An 8,103-nucleotide genomic window follows, 5' to 3' on the forward strand; every position below is an offset into this window, starting at 1 on the left:
TTCTGAACCAGCATCTGCTAGTAAGTATGAAGTAATACAGTAACTGTGCTGTAAGCTTCTGAACCAGCATCTGCTGGTAAGTATGAAGTAATACAGTAACTGTGCTGTAAGCTTCTGAACCAGCATCTACTTGTAAGTATGAACTAATACAGTAACTATGCTGTAAGCTTCTGAACCAGCATCTGCTGGTAAGTATGAAGTAATACAGTAACTGTGCTGTAAGCTTCTGAACCAGCATCTGCTGGTAAATATGAACTAATACAGTAACTGTGCTGTAAGCTTCTGAACCAGCATCTGCTGGTAAGTATGAAGTAATACAGTAACTGTGCTGTAAGCTTCTGAACCAGCATCTGCTGGTAAATATGAACTAATACAGTAACTGTGCTGTAAGCTTCTGAACCAGCATCTGCTGGTAAGTATGAAGTAATACAGTAACTGTGCTGTAAGCTTCTGAACCAGCATCTACTTGTAAGTATGAACTAATACAGTAACTGTGCTGTAAGCTTCTGAACCAGCATCTGCTGGTAAGTATGAAGTAATACAGTAACTGTGCTGTAAGCTTCTGAACCAGCATCTGCTGGTAAGTATGAAGTAATACAGTAACTGTGCTGTAAGCTTCTGAACCAGCATCTGCTGGTAAGTATGAAGTAATACAGTAACTGTGCTGCTTCTGAACCAGCATCTTGTAAATATGAACTAATACAGTAACTGTGCTGTAAGCTTCTGAACCAGCATCTGCTGGTAAGTATGAAGTAATACAGTAACTGTGCTGTAAGCTTCTGAACCAGCATCTGCTGGTAAATATGAAGTAATACAGTAACTGTGCTGTAAGCTTCTGAACCAGCATCTGCTGGTAAGTATGAAGTAATACAGTAACTGTGCTTGCTGGTAAATATGAACTAATACAGTAACTGTGCTGTAAGCTTCTGAACCAGCATCTGCTAGTAAGTATGAACTAGTACAGTAACTGTGCTGTAAGCTTCTGAACCAGCATCTGCTGGTAAATATGAAGTAATACAGTAACTATGCTGTAAGCTTCTGAACCAGCATCTGCTGGTAAGTATGAAGTAATACAGTAACTGTGCTGTAAGCTTCTGAACCAGCATCTGCTGGTAAATATGAAGTAATACAGTAACTGTGCTTGCTGGTAAATATGAACTAATACAGTAACTGTGCTGTAAGCTTCTGAACCAGCATCTGCTAGTAAGTATGAACTAGTACAGTAACTGTGCTGTAGCTTCTGAACCAGCATCTGCTGGTAAATATGAAGTAATACAGTAACTATGCTGTAAGCTTCTGAACCAGCATCTGCTGGTAAGTATGAAGTAATACAGTAACTGTGCTGTAAGCTTCTGAACCAGCATCTGCTGGTAAATATGAAGTAATACAGTAACTGTGTTGCTGGTAAATATGAACTAATACAGTAACTGTGCTGTAAGCTTCTGAACCAGCATCTGCTAGTAAGTATGAACTAGTACAGTAACTGTGCTGTAAGCTTCTGAACCAGCATCTGCTGGTAAATATGAAGTAATACAGTAACTATGCTGTAAGCTTCTGAACCAGCATCTGCTGGTAAGTATGAAGTAATACAGTAACTGTGCTGTAAGCTTCTGAACCAGCATCTGCTGGTAAATATGAACTAATACAGTAACTGTGCTGTAAGCTTCTGAACCAGCATCTGCTAGTAAGTATGAACTAGTACAGTAACTGTGCTGTAAGCTTCTGAACCAGCATCTGCTGGTAAATATGAAGTAATACAGTAACTATGCTGTAGCTTCTGAACCAGCATCTGCTGGTAAGTATGAAGTAATACAGTAACTGTGCTGTAAGCTCTGAACCAGCATCTGCTGGTAAATATGAACTAATACAGTAACTGTGCTGTAAGCTTCTGAACCAGCATCTACTTGTAAGTATGAACTAATACAGTAACTATGCTGTAAGCTTCTGAACCAGCATCTGCTGGTAAGTATGAACTAATACAGTAACTGTGCTGTAAGCTTCTGAACCAGCATCTGCTGGTAAGTATGAACTAATACAGTAACTGTGCTGTAAGCTTCTGAACCAGCATCTGCTGGTAAATATGAACTAATACAGTAACTGTGCTGTAAGCTTCTGAACCAGCATCTGCTGGTAAGTATGAAGTAATACAGTAACTGTGCTGTAAGCTTCTGAACCAGCATCTGCTGGTAAATATGAACTAATACAGTAACTATGCCGTAAGCTTCTGAACCAGCATCTGCTGGTAAGTATGAACTAATACAGTAACTGTGCTGTAAGCTTCTGAACCAGCATCTGCTGGTAAGTATGAAGTAATACAGTAACTGTGCTGTAAGCTTCTGTACCAGCATCTGCTGGTAAGTATGAAGTAATACAGTAACTGTGCTGTAAGCTTCTGAACCAGCATCTGCTGGTAAGTTTGAAGTAATACAGTAACTGTGCTGTAAGCTTCTGAACCAGCATCTGCTTGTAAGTATGAACTAATACAGTAACTGTGTTGTAAGCTTCTGAACCAGCATCTGCTGGCAAGTATGAAGTAATACAGTAACTATGCTGTAAGCTTCTGAACCAGCATCTGCTGGTAAATATGAACTAATACAGTAACTGTGCTGTAAGCTTCTGAACCAGCATCTGCTGGTAAATATGAACTAATACAGTAACTGTGCTGTAAGCTTCTGAACCAGCATCTGCTGGTAAGTATGAAGTAATACAGTAACTGTGTTGTAAGCTTCTGAACCAGCATCTGCTGGTAAGTATGAAGTAATACAGTAACTGTGCTGTAAGCTTCTGAACCAGCATCTGCTAGTAAGTATGAAGTAATACAGTAACTGTGCTGTAAGCTTCTGAACCAGCATCTGCTGGTAAGTATGAAGTAATACAGTAACTGTGCTGTAAGCTTCTGAACCAGCATCTACTTGTAAGTATGAACTAATACAGTAACTATGCTGTAAGCTTCTGAACCAGCATCTGCTGGTAAGTATGAAATAATACAGTAACTGTGCTGTAAGCTTCTGAACCAGCATCTGCTGGTAAATATGAACTAATACAGTAACTGTGCTGTAAGCTTCTGAACCAGCATCTGCTGGTAAGTATGAAGTAATACAGTAACTGTGCTGTAAGCTTCTGAACCAGCATCTGCTGGTAAATATGAACTAATACAGTAACTGTGCTGTAAGCTTCTGAACCAGCATCTGCTGGTAAGTATGAAGTAATACAGTAACTGTGCTGTAAGCTTCTGAACCAGCATCTACTTGTAAGTATGAACTAATACAGTAACTGTGCTGTAAGCTTCTGAACCAGCATCTGCTGGTAAGTATGAAGTAATACAGTAACTGTGCTGTAAGCTTCTGAACCAGCATCTGCTGGTAAGTATGAAGTAATACAGTAACTGTGCTGTAAGCTTCTGAACCAGCATCTGCTGGTAAGTATGAAGTAATACAGTAACTGTGCTTGCTGGTAAATATGAACTAATACAGTAACTGTGCTGTAAGCTTCTGAACCAGCATCTGCTAGTAAGTATGAACTAGTACAGTAACTGTGCTGTAAGCTTCTGAACCAGCATCTGCTGGTAAATATGAAGTAATACAGTAACTATGCTGTAAGCTTCTGAACCAGCATCTGCTGGTAAGTATGAAGTAATACAGTAACTGTGCTTGCTGGTAAATATGAACTAATACAGTAACTGTGCTGTAAGCTTCTGAACCAGCATCTGCTAGTAAGTATGAACTAGTACAGTAACTGTGCTGTAAGCTTCTGAACCAGCATCTGCTGGTAAATATGAAGTAATACAGTAACTATGCTGTAAGCTTCTGAACCAGCATCTGCTGGTAAGTATGAAGTAATACAGTAACTGTGCTGTAAGCTTCTGAACCAGCATCTGCTGGTAAATATGAAGTAATACAGTAACTGTGCTTGCTGGTAAATATGAACTAATACAGTAACTGTGCTGTAAGCTTCTGAACCAGCATCTGCTAGTAAGTATGAACTAGTACAGTAACTGTGCTGTAAGCTTCTGAACCAGCATCTGCTGGTAAATATGAAGCAATACAGTAACTATGCTGTAAGCTTCTGAACCAGCATCTGCTGGTAAGTATGAAGTAATACAGTAACTGTGCTGTAAGCTTCTGAACCAGCATCTGCTGGTAAATATGAACTAATACAGTAACTGTGCTGTAAGCTTCTGAACCAGCATCTGCTAGTAAGTATGAACTAGTACAGTAACTGTGCTGTAAGCTTCTGAACCAGCATCTGCTGGTAAATATGAAGTAATACAGTAACTATGCTGTAAGCTTCTGAACCAGCATCTGCTGGTAAGTATGAAGTAATACAGTAACTGTGCTTGCTGGTAAATATGAACTAATACAGTAACTGTGCTGTAAGCTTCTGAACCAGCATCTGCTAGTAAGTATGAACTAGTACAGTAACTGTGCTGTAAGCTTCTGAACCAGCATCTGCTGGTAAATATGAAGTAATACAGTAACTATGCTGTAAGCTTCTGAACCAGCATCTGCTGGTAAGTATGAAGTAATACAGTAACTGTGCTGTAAGCTTCTGAACCAGCATCTGCTGGTAAATATGAAGTAATACAGTAACTGTGCTGTAAGCTTCTGAACCAGCATCTGCTGGTAAATATGAAGTAATACAGTAACTGTGCTGTAAGCTTCTGAACCAGCATCTACTTGTAAGTATGAACTAATACAGTAACTATGCTGTAAGCTTCTGAACCAGCATCTGCTGGTAAGTATGAACTAATACAGTAACTGTGCTGTAAGCTTCTGAACCAGCATCTGCTGGTAAGTATGAAGTAATACAGTAACTGTGCTGTAAGCTTCTGTACCAGCATCTGCTGGTAAGTATGAAGTAATACAGTAACTGTGCTGTAAGCTTCTGAACCAGCATCTGCTGGTAAGTTTGAAGTAATACAGTAACTGTGCTGTAAGCTTCTGAACCAGCATCTGGTGGTAAATATGAACGAATACAGTAACTGTGCTGTAAGCTTCTGAACCAGCATCTGCTGGTAAGTATGAACTAATACAGTAACTGTGCTGTAAGCTTCTGAACCAGCATCTGCTGGTAAATATGAACTAATACAGTAACTGTGCTGTAAGCTTCTGAACCAGCATCTGCTGGTAAATATGAACTAATACAGTAACTGTGCTGTAAGCTTCTGAACCAGCATCTGCTGGTAAATATGAACTAATACAGTAACTGTGCTGTAAGCTTCTGAACCAGCATCTGCTGGTAAGTATGAAGTAATACAGTAACTGTGCTGTAAGCTTCTGAACCAGCATCTGCTGGTAAATATGAAGTAATACAGTAACTGTGCTGTAAGCTTCTGAACCAGCATCTGCTGGTAAGTATGAAGTAATACAGTAACTGTGCTGTAAGCTTCTGAACCAGCATCTGCTGGTAAGTATGAAGTAATACAGTAACTGTGCTGTAAGCTTCTGAACCAGCATCTGCTGGTAAGTATGAAGTAATACAGTAACTATGCTGTAAGCTTCTGAACCAGCATCTGCTAGTAAGTATGAAGTAATACAGTAACTGTGCTGTAAGCTTCTGAACCAGCATCTGCTGGTAAATATGAACTAATACAGTAACTATGCTGTAAGCTTCTGAACCAGCATCTGCTGGTAAGTATGAACTAATACAGTAACTGTGCTGTAAGCTTCTGAACCAGCATCTACTTGTAAGTATGAAGTAATACAGTAACTATGCTGTAAGCTTCTGAACCAGCATCTGCTGGTAAGTATGAAGTAATACAGTAACTGTGCTGTAAGCTTCTGAACCAGCATCTGCTGGTAAGTATGAAGTAATACAGTAACTGTGCTGTAAGCTTCTGAACCAGCATCTGCTGGTAAGTTTGAAGTAATACAGTAACTGTGCTGTAAGCTTCTGAACCAGCATCTGCTTGTAAGTATGAACTAATACAGTAACTGTGTTGTAAGCTTCTGAACCAGCATCTGCTGGTAAGTATGAAGTAATACAGTAGCTGTGCTGTAAGCTTCTGAACCAGCATCTGCTGGTAAGTATGAAGTAATACAGTAACTGTGCTGTAAGCTTCTGAACCAGCATCTGCTGGTAAATATGAAGTAATACAGTAACTGTGTTGTAAGCTTTTGAACCAGCATCTGCTGGTAAGAATGAAGTAAATACAGTAACTGTGCTGTAAGCTTCTGAACCAGCATCTGCTGGTAAATATGAAGTAATACAGTAACTGTGCTGTAAGCTTCCGAGCTGTGGTTGTTGGTAATTGTTTCACATTTTGTCATTTGTTCTAAATTTGGGTAGTGTCCCACATCAGAAGATGGAAGGTTGAGAGCTATGCCAATGTGCATTATGATTCAAGTGAGAGTGCTTTAGTATAGCTGCTATTTACTCGAAATAAAGTTTAAATGCAGTAGTATAGCCATTTTTGTTACCAAAATCAAGATGTCTGAAGTGTGAGCAGTCAACAAAGGGGCTATGAGTATTAGGTGTGTTGCTGGGCCTATCTGTGGATAAAAGTAACTGACCTTGTTGTTTGATCAATTTAAACCTTTATTAACCTGGCTTAGCTGGATTAGTTTCCATTTGTGTAAAGCAAGTTGGAATACTTCAACACGGCCATTTTTTGTCACAATAAGATAGCTGTGCTGTACACATTCAGTAAAGTGTGTGTAATAGTTGGGTGCTGAGGGGCCATCTGTTGGTAAAAAGCAACTTACTCTTGCCGATGTTTGAACACTGTTACACGGTCACTGATCTGACATTGCAAGCGCATTGTCTTAAATATGTTGTATATGCTGCAAGCACTGTAAAGTTATCATTGGCATGCCTGGCAAGGATCATAGAGGATTACGGCTATGATCTGTTAGAGCTGTATCCAGTACTTCAAGGTTCAATTCTCTCTGCCTTCGTTTGCCTACTGTGTGACTTTGAATCTGTCACTTAAACGGACAGTGCTCTGGAGCAGGTGAGAGACTGGGCTGTGGTCCTCGGTGATCCCTTAAACACATGCCTAGTAACTACCTATGAACATATAAAGCATGTCACTAATGCCTTAAGCTTGTAGGGATATTGCAGTATATTTAAGAACAAGAAGTTGGCTATAATTTTCACTTTTCATCGTAGTCTGACATAAGCATTGTACACTTGAGTGTCTCTCTTTGCAGGTTTTAGCTGGAAATTTGAATGGAATGTGTGTGAAAGTAACTGATTATTGTCACAGTACTGTGATGAGTGCTGATGCCATCTCACAGCACTTGGTTCTTGGCTTTGGTTAGCTTTGTGTGGTATCTGCATGTTCTCCCTGTCTGTGTTTGGGTTTATCCAGATATTTTGCTGGTTTCTTCTAGCAGGTCACCCAAGGGCATGCAGTAGGTGAACTGGCATTCCTTCGATTTGCTTGTAGGAAAACATGCATGGGTGTGGGTGTGCTTGAGTTTTTGTGTGTGTGTGGGGGGGGGGTGGCAGGCAGTATTTCCATGATTTATGTGTTATAGCAAGTATTTGTTTTATCAGCTTATTGAAAGCTACGTTTTTGTTGGCTCTGTGTGGTAAGCCGTAAAACAACTACATTGTATCCAAGGGAAACGTGTGGATTTCTTTCCTTAATCATGAATGTGGCCATCCTTGGATGAAAAGGTTGGGAGGGGGACTGTAAACTGCGCCTTAGAGCCTGTACAAACCGATGACATCTGGGGGCCTGCTGTCCTGAAAGGAAGCAAGAAAAACTTAAAAATCAAATTGAATGGTGTGGTGGAAGTTTAAAATGCTGGATGTCCGTGGACCTGGCTGCCATCTTGTGTGCAGTACTGACGCTTGCTTGTACTGTATTGACGTTTGTGTGTATTTAGCCCCGTAGCCCAAAGTGGTGCTGTTATATTAGCACTGGTGTAAGAGAACCTCTGTGGGACTGGATCCAACGATGTGGTACAGGGGCTAATTAGACCACTGTGGTTCATTTTCTCATGAAGCCCCAATAGTGTTCTTCTCTGTCTGCATGAAACATTCAGTCTGTCTAATCGCCCAGTTGCAGCGTCACTCTGTACTACCCCATTCCCCTTTTCCAAAATGGCTCTCTACTCAAAAGTAAGGGTGGTGGACACATGGAAGGTTCTCTAA

At 40.3% G+C, this 8,103-nt stretch overlaps 1 protein-coding gene across 3 annotated transcripts in view; it reads left to right on the forward strand.

The window, feature by feature from the left end:
• Nucleotides 1–8,103, forward strand: part of SOAT1 (sterol O-acyltransferase 1) — a 1,410,727-nt gene that overhangs the window by 240,181 nt on the left and 1,162,443 nt on the right. The window lies entirely within an intron of this gene.

Source organism: Protopterus annectens, chromosome 10.part0 (genome assembly GCF_019279795.1).
Source record: "Protopterus annectens isolate FY-2018-M chromosome 10.part0, PAN1.0, whole genome shotgun sequence".
NCBI lineage: Eukaryota > Metazoa > Chordata > Ceratodontiformes > Protopteridae > Protopterus > Protopterus annectens.